Source organism: Puma concolor, chromosome C2, assembly GCF_028749965.1.
Source record: "Puma concolor isolate L17-30 chromosome C2, mPumCon1.1.hap2, whole genome shotgun sequence".
In the NCBI taxonomy this organism is placed as follows: Eukaryota; Metazoa; Chordata; class Mammalia; order Carnivora; family Felidae; genus Puma; species Puma concolor.
Genome location: NC_141675.1, coordinates 126,464,491 through 126,479,462, shown reverse-complemented (window position 1 = coordinate 126,479,462; position 14,972 = coordinate 126,464,491).

Genomic DNA, 14,972 nt, shown 5'->3' with positions numbered 1-14,972 from the left:
AGTAAGTCCATAACCAGTTAGGCAAAGTAGTCATCTCTTACATTTTTCACTGTGTACATACTGTTATGATAACTCTGTATTATGTGTTGTCTTTTCTATTAAACATCAGTACAATGAAGAGAGAGATTATGTTCTATTTCATATTTTGTGACCCGCAAGCATAGCTGACAGCCTTGTGTCCGAGTAATATGCCTTTTTATTTTCACTTTGGTACAATTAAAATCAATTAAGGTAATTAAAAAATCAAGCCATAAAAACAGATTTAGCACAGAAAGTTTTTAATAAGGGGAGAAATTATATCAGAAAATTTGAACTAAAATGAAGTCACAGTAGTGCTCTTTTTTTTTAATGTTTTAATGTTTATTTATTCTTTGAGAGAGACAGCACAAACAGGGGAATGGCAAAGAGAGACACAGAATCTGAAGCAGGCTCCAGGCTCCGAGCTGTCAGCACAGAGCCCGATTCAGGGCTTGAACTCACTAACCGTGAGATCATGACCTGAGCTGAAGTCGGGTATTTAACTGACTGAGTCACCCAGGAGCCCACTTCTGCATTTTTAAAAATTTTTTTAAATTATTCATTTTTTGAGAGACAGAGTGAGACAGAGTGAAAGCAGGGGAGGGCAGACAGACAGGGAGATACAGAATCTGAAGCAGGCTCCAGGCTCTGAGCTGTCAGCACAGAGCATGACATGGGTCTTGAATTCACAAACCGTGAGTTGGCCATTTAACCGACTGAGCTACCCAGACGCCCCATGTATAAAAAAAATATTTTGTCAGGTGCCTCAGTTGGCTAGGCATCTGACTTCAGCTCAGGTCATGATCTCACGGTTCTTGAGTTCCAGCGCTGCATCGGGCTTTCTGCAGTCCGTGCAGAGGCTGCTTCACATCCTCTGTCTCCCTCTCTCTGCCCCTCCCCTGCTTTCTCTCTCTCTCTCTCAAAAATAAATAAACATTAAAAAATTTTTTTTAAATGCTAAAATATATATTTTCTAAAGTTAGAAGATGAATTTTTATGTTGATTATTTTATAATGATTAAAAACATATATTAGTTAAATGTCTTCTACTTAAACTTTAGGAAAAAAAATATATCCTACCTATAATTGTTTATCTTCTTTTAATGTTATAAAAGTAAACTATGAACAATTTCTTTGCTAACAATAATTAAAGAAGATGGGTGGAAGATGATTAATATTATCCAGCTTTATGCTGAGGAGATTCGGTATGGAGCAAATGTTGGACAAAGCACCAGTTAATGTGTTATTTTAGAATTAGACTCTTCTTGGTTACCAATTTTTTCTAGCTGATGTTATGGCATGGTTATTTTCAGCATAGCAGTAATTATTCTGAAATAAAGACATACACTAAATCATACCAATTTCCTGGTAAAAACCCTCCCAGAAGTCTGCAATTCACTCAGGCCCTTATCCCGGTGTGCAAGGTCTTGCAATGACTGCACTTAGGGCTACCTCGTTGACCTACCTTTCCTCTCTTCATTAACTGGGCCTCAGTCACTGGTCCTCTTTCACACCCTTGAATATGCCAATCATGCTTCCAACTCAACTACGTTTACATGTATATTTCCTACGGTTTGAATTTTTTCCCTAACATATTTGAATTTCCCTAACATATTTCATTACTTCATTTAGATCTCTGCTCAAACTCTTCCTTATCTAAAATAGTTCCCTGATCCACACTCACTATAGCCCATGCCATTAAGCAGCTTTATTCCTCTTCGTAGCTCTTATTACCATTAACATGTGATATAATAACCTTTTTACGTTCTGTTTCCTCCTGGTTGAATATTAACTACATGAGAACATGGATTTATTTCTCAGCTCTATTTGCAGCATCTAAGAAAGTTCCTGGCATGTAGCGGTCAAATAAATATTTGTTGAATGAACTGAATGAATGAATAAATGAGAAGATCATTATTAAGGACTTTCTAACATGCAGATATTCAAAGTTAACACACACTTGAAGGGGAACACAGATCTCTAGATTATAGTCAGATAGAAGATGAAGATACTGATTTGTTTCATCTATTAATATTTTAATACAGATAGACAATAAAAATCTTTACTGCGTTGGGGCACCAGGGTGGCGCATTGGGTTAAGCCTTGGACTTCGGCTTAGGTCATGATCTCACAGTTCATGGGTTCGGGCCCTGCCTTGCGCTCTGTGCTGACAGCTCAGAGCCTGGAGCCTGCTTCGGATTCTGTGTCTCCCTTTCTCTCTGCCCCTTCCCCACTCATGCTCTGTCTCTCTCTCAAAAATGAATAAGCATTTAAAAAAATCTTTAAAAAAATTTTACTGGGTAGCAAATACATTCAAAATAAAATTTAATTAAAAAAGTAAAAGTTAAATGAAATCTATTTTTAAGTAATTAAAATACTCTGGGAATTTGCTAATAGAGGTTCAAGTTATTTCACCATGAAGATGATAATTACACATAAATTCTTTATCAAATACTATGTTAAATATTTATATATATATTGTATAATTGCATAGTCTTGATTTCACTTATTTGCCAAATTAAACCCAAGAAACTAGATTATATGATCTGTATTATGTGGATGTTTTTCTAATCTTGTTTAACTCCTTTTCTTCCTACATAAGTGAGTCACTTAGTGTAAAGGGTTATTTTCAAATCATCACTGAAGACCAGGAGAGTGATTCCCAGCCAGTTATGTGAAAAGTGTCAGTTTGATTATAAAATATGATGGTTGAAAACACTGGAGTGACGGTGTTGAGCAGCCAGAAGTCTCATCATAGAAAAACAAAAAAGAAAAAAAAGGAGGAAGGTAAAAGATCATTTTTATAACCTTCTCTTTCTGGGTCTCTGTCCATCTCTCTCTGTCTTTGTCTCCCTCTGCGTTTCGGTCTCTTTCATTCACACTCATGCACATACACAGACTCATTAATATATCCTGGATGTAGGTGATGTCTCCTGAAAATCAATAGACAGACTGCGTCGGAACCTGTAGGGAGCATGAAACCTGAAACGCTATCCAGCAGGTGGTCAAGGCTGCAGGAATAAAGGACGACCTGGTGAGAAAAGGTTAATAGTAAATAGGTCCGTACCACTGTCCCTAAGGCTGGTCTGAAAGGTGTCTTTGCTTCCTGGATGCAGCCTGTTAAGGCAACCATACAAGTTTTTGCCTGAATAAAAGTGGAATTCTTAGCCTTATCATCTGCTTACAGCTTTATCTCTTCTCTTCATACATGATGGAATCTCTAGGATGTTGAAAATCACAATGCATGCAATCTGTTCCCTTCTGCTTTTTTTCTGTTACTGAATAAAGGATGGTAGATTTCTACAATCACTGAAGTAGTCTTCCTTGGTTTCCATTATCAAACAACAAATACCTCCTTCTATAAATTTGGGCACACAGAGAAAACACAAATATAGCCATATGAAGAAACTCTACAGGTTTAAATATTATAATTAATAATAATTTACTCCATAGTTAATATGAGCCAGATACTGTTTTAAACTTTATAGCTATTAAGTAATTTATTCATATTAAAAAATACCTATTAATTAAATCAAATACTTAAAAGCCAAAGTTAATTAATTCAAATCTTTCTATTTTTAGTCACACACATATATATATATGGATACAGATGAACAGATATGGACAGTGTTACACAGGTAGACCAATATTTATTTTATAGGCAAGCAATAGTTTAAAGGAAACAATGTTAAACATGATAAATTATGCCTAAATCATATTTAAAATGCTAATTTAAAAAGAAAAGCATATAATTACAGCAAATACAGGGAAATCCTCCACCCCTCCTCCCCCCCAAAAATAATCCAGATTAGAGAAAAAGACCATGGGACAGAGTTTTCCAATTTACAGGTAAGAACATCAATGCAAAGGAAGTTATGTAAATTGCTCATGGTCAAAGGGCAGAAACAGAACTGATACCCAACCAGTTTCTTTCCATATAAAATACCTCCATACAGCAAGCCTCAGGAAAAGCAACACAAACTGTAAATTTGAGATAAATGTCCCCAAGCTCTCAGGAAATTCGAATAGTTGCTACAGAAAACTACAAAGTAATATAAAGAATATTAAAAATCCTATCTGCCTTATCAGAGAAATATTAAAGGACCTTTCGTTGTTGTAAATGTGGCAATATGGGCACCGAAAGAACCCTTAGTGATTAAGAATGTAATTTTGAAGTATACTATCACAATAGTAATAATAGCAATACTAGAGCCAGATTATAAAAGTAACATGTTGAAAAAGCTGAGAAAAAATGAGTAACTAGGAAGATGGAGGTAATATATTAATAATGAGGAAAATAAAATGGCTGGCCAAGGATTTGGAATATTTGACCTTTATTCAATATTTTTAATAAAAAATAAAATTTTTATTAACTAAAGAAAGGTTCAACACTTCAAGATAAAAGGGTCCACAGAGTTCCAATCAGCTCAGTCAAAATAAAACAAACAAATGCCTATGCACAAACTCTGAAATATGATTATACCTTCTAATTTAAAGAGAAGTTAGACAAAAATCAGAATCCAGGTTATCACACTTATATTCTGTAGCATAAAATCTGAAAGAAAATAAAGTGGCATACCCAGATTTATGAACACAAAGGATTGTGAATCTACAATTTTAAATGTTTCCTTTATAACCCTCCTTAAAAATGCTTTATTAAAGGACATATACAAGCAAAAGAAAGAATCAGTATAGACATCTCAATAATAGATGTAAAATATATAAAAATTTGAAACTAGTAACACAATAAACAGGTAATGCAGAGGGAGAAGGAAATAAAGCCTGATAAAATTTCTTGTTGTACATTATTGGGAGGTAATAGTCTCTTCTTTGCCTCTTTTTTTTTTTTTTTTTCTATAGACATGGATGCGGCTATAGAGACAGATACAGATACAGGTGTATTTACACACATATGCACAGATACTTAGCTCACAGATAATTAAAAAAAAAGAAAAATGTGCCTTTACTCCAAATCATGATATAAGATTTAGAACAGAAAAATGTTAACAGAAAAGAAAAATATATAATTATGACAAACATGGGAAAATTCCAAAAAAACACTACTCTAGGTTATAGAAAGGTGATATTTTTAATTCATGCTTGAGATTATTACTTTGCTAGAAAACATCAACAAAAGGTATTTCAAAGAAAATAAATGACCAGTTACATTTATGAATATAAATGAAAAGAATTATGTTATATTTTCAAAAGATCTAAGATTATAATAAAATAAAATGTATGAAGTGCATATAATATTTATTCTAAGAATATATACTATGATCTACATAATGATGCATAATTAAATGATTTTCTGGAGTAAGAGTTGAAGGGAAGAAAAATGGATGTATATCGGGCATATCAATAAATGCTGAAATATCATTTGAAATAAACATATGTTAAAGAGGGAAAAATAGTAAATAAGTGAATTAAAGGGTCTTATTAATTGCATTGAATCTATCTGAAATCATCAGCATAAATGAACTATTTCACCTGAATTTTTAAATTCAAATTCATACAAGTCGGCAGGGAGATAAAATATGTAAACCGGTCACTTTAAAGATAGATTTATGGAGAAACAAAGTCTCCATATTATATCTAAAGGATTTTTTTTTCATTTTATTTAATAGTCTGCTATCCAAAAGATTCTTGTGTAGGAGAGGGGTGGGGAAAAAGTTACCTTTTATTTATTTCAGCCATCCATTTTTCTGTTCTCTAGAATGTCTACTAATAGTTTTGGATTTCTTGGATGAATCTCCTAAAACTAACTTTTATTTCAAAGTGTGTATTTTCCTTTATATTCTGGGTGATGCCTTCAATTTTGTCTTCTGGCTTCTCTCTTGATTTTTTTCTTTACTTCTAGCTGTCAAAATTTTAAATTTCCAGTACCTACTTCTTACACACAATTTTTGTTCTCTTTTCTCAGTAGCGGTCTGCCATTATTGAATGTATGTTTGATCCACAGGTTTTAACCCCTCATCTCTAATCTCAAAATCACTGACGTGATAACCAAGTGAAAACCCCTAATCAAATGTAATCTAAGAAACTTCTTTCTAACTGCTTCATCCATAAACTTCTCTTTATCTTCCTATACCGATTCCCAGACAGCATGAAAGGAACTGTTTCCCTTTCTTCCTCTCTTGACATTCTGGGCCTCTCATGAGACTCAAAACTTTTCCTTGATCTCTCCTTCCAACTGTGTGTATCAACTCCTCTCCACTATCATTCCGTCCCTACCTGGATGCTTTGAATTATGGCAACCCATGAGGTATCATTACTCTGCCATTTCACCAGAAAGGTAAATAAATATTGGCATTTCTCTCCAGGACACTGAGTGAGAGGCTGTCTAGTTAGCTTATTTTGTTATTGTTTTGGGGGTTTCATGGCATATTGTTGAATACTCCTTCTACCTAATGAATATAAAACTAGATTTTTGCCACAAATTTGAGTATTCTCTAAACATGAGAAATTTCTGAAATATGGATCTCATTTTTCTTTTCCACAGTTGGGACTGAAGCAAAAACAAAACAGGGGGTTGGGGGGAGGATGCAAGGAAAAGGAGAGGAATCTTGAACAACATAAATGGCTATTTGGGAGCTTGAAGGGATGAGAACTTTCTCTAGTGGAGACCAACACTTCATGGAAGAGGCAGACACTCAAGCTAGAGCACCAGGACAAATACAATCCTCCCCTATGCCATCAAGATTCCCAAGAGAAAGGAAAATATGTTTCCTATAGTAAGTAAAGTGGGATCCTGTCAATTTTATGTGACTCTCAACAGTCAGGGTTACTGACGATGATTATTATGTTAATAAACATAACCTCTGTTCTCTCAAGACTCAAGCCCAATCATAAATCTAACCTCCTTGTAACTGCAATTCTGTGCTTCTTCCCTCAAGGTACGACGTTTTCTTCACAATACCAAATCTCACTAAGAAGCAAACATAAACAAAAGGAACAGAAAAGTAAAGCCTCCATTTAATTTAAACAGTATAGCTGCACAATACTCATAAAGGAAAACTATGAAGCAAGGGGCCAAATTGCCTTGTTCTTTGCATCTCACACTTGTGTTGACTTTGAGCCCTAGCACTGCCCTTGGAAAGACAGGTCTTGCTGGCCAGCTGGATGTACCTTATTGATAATTAGAGATATAATACATCTCAGTGTCTAAAATATTACTCCAGATGAGTCAGTCTGAATGGAAAAAGGAAATAGTCCATCTACAAGGCCCACCTACTACAGTAGTCATCTTTGGAACCCAGTCTCCACACATGTTGACAGTAACCACACCCATGGCTTCCAACTTGTTTGCCTCCTTTGTCTCCACTAAATTGCATCTTCGAAACGAAAAATCCTTTAGAAAACTTTCCTAAATATCTGGGATATTGTCATTTGGAATCCTGTGAGTCTTTAGAATTAAACCCTATGTAACGGTCACCATCAATGTGAAACATTTCTACAATGTATATAGAAGGAAAACTGCTACATCACAGGACACGGAATCTTTATCTTCAGTAAATACTTTTTTTTTTTTTTAATGTTTATTTATTTTGAGAGAGAGAGAGAGAGAGCGACCTCAGGAGGCGTAGAGAGAGAATGGGAGACAGCATCCCAAGCAGGCTCCGTGCTGTCAACACCAGAGCCCAACTAAGAGCTGGATCTCACAAACCGTGAGATTATGACCTGAGCCCAAATCAAGAGTCGGATTTGCCACCCAGGTGCCCCAGTCTTTGGTAAATATTTCTTAATTGGTCTTCATTTTATGCTGACTTCCTCAAGCAATGTATGAGAGTTCCCATTTCTCTAGATTGTGTCAGACTTCAAAATATTTGCGAAGCTAATGATAAAATCATACCTAATGCTTAATTTGCACTTCTCGATTGCCATTGTGTTGGACATTCTTTCATACATTTATAGTCCATTTGCTTTTTATGCTCTGAATTTGTTGAAATGTTCTTCAAAGGTTCTGCGTGTCTTGCTCATTTTCATTATTAGTTCTTAGCACAAATGGCATCACTTTTAAAGAGGCCCTGAGAGATCATCCTATCTGTGATTTCTCCTAATTACTTCCTCATCTCCCTGAAAACATAACACTGATCACAATCTACAACAATGCCTTGTGTATTGTTATTTGTTTACTGTCTCTGGTTTTCAAAACTAAAATCAATGTGCTCCAGGGGCACCTGGGTGGCTCAGTCAGTTGAGCTTCTCCCTCTCTCTCTGCCCCTCCCCCATTCATGCTCTGTTTCAAAAATAAATAAACATTAAAAAAATTTTTTTAAATAAATTTAAAAAATAAAATCAATGTGTTCCATGCAGACAAGTATTTTCTCTGTTCATGCTGTACCCCAGTGTCAAAAAGAACCTCACACAGAGGATGTGTTAAATAAGTCCTTGTTGAATGAATGAATTGCAAAACAATTATGGGCTAATTGTAGAAATTTTGTATCAGAATGCAATTTACAGGAAAGGAGAGACTTTGTTCTGTTCCTTGTTGGCCTAAGACAGATAGTAAGTAGTCAATATATGTTTGTGGAATGGAGTCACATTTTGGTTGCTCAGAATTGGCTTTTGATTAGCTGCTGTTTTTTATGCATATAATACAGAGTCAAATTGCTAAAGAAAATATAAATAGAAACAGTATTATTGTTTCCAATTGAAACAAGCATCTGGTTAAGTTGGTTATATCACATACACACACAGACACCCACACATTTTATCTCAGCAAAATAAAATGTGAAGTCTAATCTAAATCATACTAAAATTTTTCCTTTAAATAAAAAAAAATAGAAAAAAAGGAAAAGTCAATATTAATATACTAAGTCTGCTTTAGTGGAGAGGAGGATTATAAAGAATCATCTCTAGTGCCTTCCTAGGCATTGTAAATAACTCAAAAATTTTGGCAAGTGCATAAAACAGCTCACAAATGAGTTGGCACTTTGCAGGTAGCAATTATTGCCTTAGGTAGGAAGTTTAAATGTTTGCTTTCCTTTTATTCATCATGAAGGGGAAAAGGTCTTCCCATAAGTAAAAAAGATAATGATGTTTACACAAAGATTATAAAGAGCCATATTTCTTTGAAAGACTGCCTGAAATCCTAGCTAAAGATCAAAACAGTCTTCTACAAAGCACATCTGAATAACGTGTGATCTGAAGATGGGGAGAGTCCTACTATCTAGTCTCTGCTGGTAATAATATAGCCTTGCCAAATATTACTCATTTTTCTTTTTATTTATTTTTTAAGCAGTTACTTTAGATCAAAGCAAATTGATTATATCCCTTCCTGTAGCTAGAGAAGAGGAACACATCAAACTGTGCAACGTTATATGTTTATGTTGGCTTGCATGTATAAACACCAGTTTCTCATTGTTTAGCTAGGTCCATATGTGTCTCAGTTGTACACTTTTGAACAAACCAATGATTTGGCTACAGCTACCACTGGCACAACTATTACTACAAAGGACCTTTTTGTGAATTGGAAAATAAACCACATGGAAAAAAATTGAGTTATTCTGCTCAGCTGACCTAGACTAGGAAACCAGCTATACTCAGTTCATGCCTATGCATCTCACATGCTTTTCCCAGGACAGTAGAATAGTTTAAGCATGACCCTGAGGCGATGCTAGGAGGACAACATTGCAGATGGAAACCTCCACAGACACAAATCTCTTGAAGCCTCGGTTTGTAATTTGTATTTCTGCTTCAGTCTCTTGAGCGTATGTGTGTTTGGACACACATATGTCCAAACCCAGAGCCAAAAGGTAAAGAAGATCACTCTGCTCATGGAGGAAGGATACTGCCATCTACTAGGCAAAAAGTATGAACACAGGCCGGAAAGATGAAAGAAATTGGCTCCATCAGTGTTTTGACCATTTCTTCCTATAACTTTCTCCAGAAATGTTATCTTGTTTTTCAGAATGTTAACATGAGGTAGGTCAGAGAGCATACTTTAGAGAGTTTAGGTCTCTTACTGTCACATGAATGGGTCTTAATACTTACATTACTACTATGGCCTGAATGCTTGCACCCCTCCCCCCCCTAATATGTTGAAATCCTAATGTCCAATATGATGGTATGAGGAGGTATGGCCTTTGGAAGGTACTTGAAGTGTGAGAGTGGAGCCCTCAAGAGTAGGATTAGCGCCCTTATCAAAGAAGTTCCACAGAGCTCCCAGCCCCTTCTACCATGTGACGACACTACAAAAAAGTCTGTCATATGGAAGAATACCCTTAGCTAGCCGGACTGGCACCCTGAGCTTGGATTTCTAGCTTTCAGAGCTGTTAGAAATAAATTTCTGTTGTTTATAAGCCAGCCATCCAGTCTGTGGTGTTTTGTTAGAGCAGCGCGAACAGACTAAAACATCTCCATTAGGAATATAATAGATTGTATAGAATAAACTTTTCAATTTTAATTGCTCTAACCTTTGCTGGTTATAAATGTTTTCTTCAGTCACATGAATAAGCTATTATAGGCTCGTAAGTGGTTGAGAAATGGGCTAATATAGACAATATCATTAGTGCTAAGGAGATTCAGATTAAAGATTAAATCATTATGTGATTGATTTAATAAGACTCTTTGCAGAAAAATGTGATGACAATTTTCATTTTATTGAAGTTTAATGGTTGTATCTTATTTTGTAATCTTACTTATTTCTAGGAAAATGTGTGCCAGGAGGTTCTAAGACATGCACACTTTTCTGTATTTCTACATGTAGCTGGTAACCTCTAAATGGTTAAATAGCTGTTATTAAGCTGAAATCCTCTTTGATACCTACTCCAAAACTAAGATGTCTGATCCAAAGACTGTGACATATGCTAACTCCTATGTGATGTAGTCATCAATATTAACATTAACCTGAAACCTGGAACAAAGTTAAAAGAGCACCTGATTTTAACCAATATATTATTTAATGTGTTTATGGGAAAAAAATATTTTTCCAAAAGTAATTGTCCTTGAATTGAAATTCCAAATAATGCTGTTAAGTGAGAAGGTTTACTCCTAAAGCTTGAAGACATTGTTTCTGAAATTGTTACACAAAAAATGTGTAAAGTGCATTACTCTAAAATGCATATATTATAGTACTTTTTACTGGAAAAACTCTGAATCCTAACATTGTTTTATACATTTTCACTAATTTTTTCAACATAGAGAAGGCCAGTTATTCTTAATTTGGTTCAGAAATTGAGGCAAGGAGTTAAAGGAAATGAATGGGATTAGGTACGAGTGTAATACATATTACTATGCATGTATTAATTGAGTCCTTGTTTAGCTTACATAAAAAGCACTTCACATATGGAATAAGCTTTGTAATACTGTCATGAGTCAGTCAAAGTACAATTGAACCCAAAATATTATATATTCTTTCTTTGAAACTCCATATGACATACTGAAGAGAGGGAGGGTAAGAAACTAATTTTCTAGTAAAATATTAGTAACTCTGTTAAGCAATTTAAATCTGCCTAAAATACTATTTATAACCCTCCCAATAATACTGTGAGGTAGGTATGCTTGTTCAGAAAAAAGACACTTACCAACATAAAAAGGATCACTATAACATTTTGTGAAAAAACAGAATGTAATATTTAAGAAATAAAATACAAAGAAGAAAACCTTTTTGCATTATATAAAAACAATCAAATTTATTATAAAGTCCCTGAACATAAACATTATGGACCCTGCCCAATATTCTAGACTGTTTACTTAGTTACTTTCCTTGCTCCCTCAGTCTCCAAAACATGCATGGCACACACACAAACACACACACACTCACACAACACACACTATAATGAGGTCACATTAAATGAATTTATTTGCTTTGCTCCAGGGTCTCTTGTCTCTTCAGTTTTGCCGATGCTAATCCCACTGGCAAGCACACTTTTTCTCCTTGATCTCATGTCTTCTATTCCTTTGACTTCTAATCACTTTTGAATATCTGATTTTTAAAAAAAAAAAGGTAATAGTTTCTCTCTCTCTCTCTCTCTCTCTCTCTCTCTCTCTTCATTTCTTTTGTGTGATGATTAAATGAGCAAACACATGCAAAACAGAATAACAATTAGGACATATACATGGCAATATATAGTATTACCAACATTACTGCACATCCTCCAGATATCTTCCTTCCTAAGTCTCCACTGGACCTTCTAGCCATGAGTTTCATGTGTCAAATTTACATCTATGTGTCTGTCATATTACGTGTCATGTTCTGTTACAGTTGTGGATATGTTTGTCTGTACACCCTCTCCACTGGTCTTTGACCTCACTAAGAAATATTCCTATATCTATCTTCTTATTTTATGTAACAACTATCAATAAAGAGAAAAATAATAGGAAGGAAATAAAAACGCATTCATAAAATTACATGCACAGGTGCATGCCAGAAGACTACATGGACTGAATACTAATCTCCTCCTAAAATTGAAAAAAACTGCCCATTATTTCTCTGCCCCACTTCACTTCTAAAAGTGAAGTAAAAAAAAACATTTAACTTCATTAAAAATGAAGCTCCAGATATTACCAAGCAACTGGGGAAAAGGCACCCAAATTATAAAGGATGGGTGTATGGCTATGCATTTGGAAAAAATAAATTAAGAAAAAATGTTTTCATTTTCAATAGCATATTTATCAACGGTATTAGGGTTCTCCAGAGAAACAGAACCAATACTATGGAATACTATATCCATATGTATGTAAGTACATATGTGTGTGTGTGTGTGTGTGTGTGTGTGTGTGTGTGTGTGTGTACAGAGACAGAGAGAGAGAGAGAGAGAGAGAGAGAGAGAGGAAACTGGCTTGTGTAATTAGGGAGGTTGACAAATCCTAAATCTACATTTGCCAAGTGGAGATCTAACAGAGTTGATGGTTTAGTTCCAGTTTGAAGGCCAGCAGGCTTAAGAACCAGAAAAAGCTGATTATCAGTTCAAGTCCAAAGGCAGAACAGAACCACTGTCCCAGCTCAAGGAAGTCAGGCAGGAGAAGTTTCCTTTTACTTGGTGGAAGGTTGGTGTTTGTTCTATTCAGCCTTCAGCTGATTGGATGAAACCCACCCACATTAGGGAGAGCAATGTGCTCTACAGTAGTCTACTGACTCAAATGTTCAATAACATTTCACAGAATGTTAATAACACCTTCACAGAAACACCCAGAATTATGTTTAACCAAATATCTGGGCACCTGAGGCCCAGTCAAATTGACACATAAAATTAACCATCTCATCAACTATGTAAATTTTGTCATACCCATATCATTTGGAATTTGCTTCCTAACTGTGCTTCCTATGACAACTTCTTTAAACCTTAACTTTAGGTTTCAGGGTAGATGCTTTTACAGCATACTTGTTCAGAATTTTTCAATTCTAGCATTTATGGTAAGAATTAACAATATTTATTGTACTCCTACTATTTGCTGGCACTGTATTAAGTATGTTTTCATTTTATAATCTGATGTAACTCAAGTATCAACCCCAGGCCAATTTCTATCTTTCTAACACAGGAACAACCTGGAGATTTAATTATTATTTCAGATACAGTATTCAGCATATATAATGGAGCATGGCCAAATATGAAAAGAAGCAACTATATGGTCACCAAGAGGGAAATTAAAACAAACGAACAAACAAAAAAGCCCTTTGTTGTGTTGTTTGATACAAATGCTATCCAGGAATCTTAATTTCCCAGCTGTTAAGCCTGTAAGAACTTAATCCTACAACTGAATGCTTTCCAACTGGTTTGTCCTAGGGATCTAAGCCATAGGAGGTGAATTCCTGTCATGGCCCTAGACATGCTACTCAGAACAGCTGTTCTCAAACTTGACTACACATTAGAATCATGTGAAGAGTTGTCTTTTTTTTTTGTTTTAATAAGTTTGATAGTTCAATTTTTTGATGTTTATTCATTTTTGAAAGACATGAAGAGACGATCATGAGCAGGAGAGGGAAAGAGAGAGGGAGACACAGAATCCAAAGTAGGCTCCAGGCTCTGAGTTGTCAGCACAGAGCCCGACGTGGGGCTCGAACCCATGAACCATGAGATTATGACCAGAGCCAAAGTTGGAGGCCTAAACCAGCTGAGCCACCCAGTGCCCTACAGTTGTCTTTTTTCTTATTGGTGATACTGGATAACATCCCCAGATATTCTAGTTTAGCTGCTTTTGTTTAAAATATGGGCATAGAGAATTTTAAAAGCTCTCCAAGTGTTTCTAATGCACAGCCACAACTAAGAAACACTGAATAGGGGTTATAAAACTTCTCAAAATACTAAATGAGAGAAGCTCCAATTTTCTGATACTTGCAACATGAGCTTTCCTAAGTCTTGATCATCATATATTTAAATTAATTCACAATCTGACAAAGCATTTTGCCCTTTTAAAAAAAAAATATAGGTGCATGCATCTGTTTCTATGTTTGAAGCAGTAGAAAGAATAGATCAAAATTAACAGCATGTTTTAAGATTATGTTTACCTTGTTTTAGTCAAAACCTTTTACTAAGAAACACAGACCAAACTTTTATAAAAGAATATCAGAAGGTGGTGAACTAAGTATTCATTCATTATTCAAGCTTTCCCTAATACATATGATTCCAAGCTTATTAAGACATACTCAACGGCTAATATTAGACAATTTTTCACTTAAAATTCACACTAACTTAGGCAAGTCATTTATACATGGTCATCAAAATAGCCACATATTATGAAAGGCATTTATGCTTGAAACTGTTACAAGTACTTCTCTTTTCAAAATCCACCTAAATTGACAAGTAATTGTCCTAAGGCATGAGAATATGATGACACATTTCACCAGAGGGGTTTTTCTCAATACTCTTTACTCACTACAGATTTTTGTTACATATTTATATTCGTTAAGGTTCCCCAGAGAAAAATAATGAGTAGAGTGTGTGTGTCCAAAGTGAATGAATGAGAGAAAGAGAGAGATTTTAAGGAATTGCCTCATATGATTATGGAGGC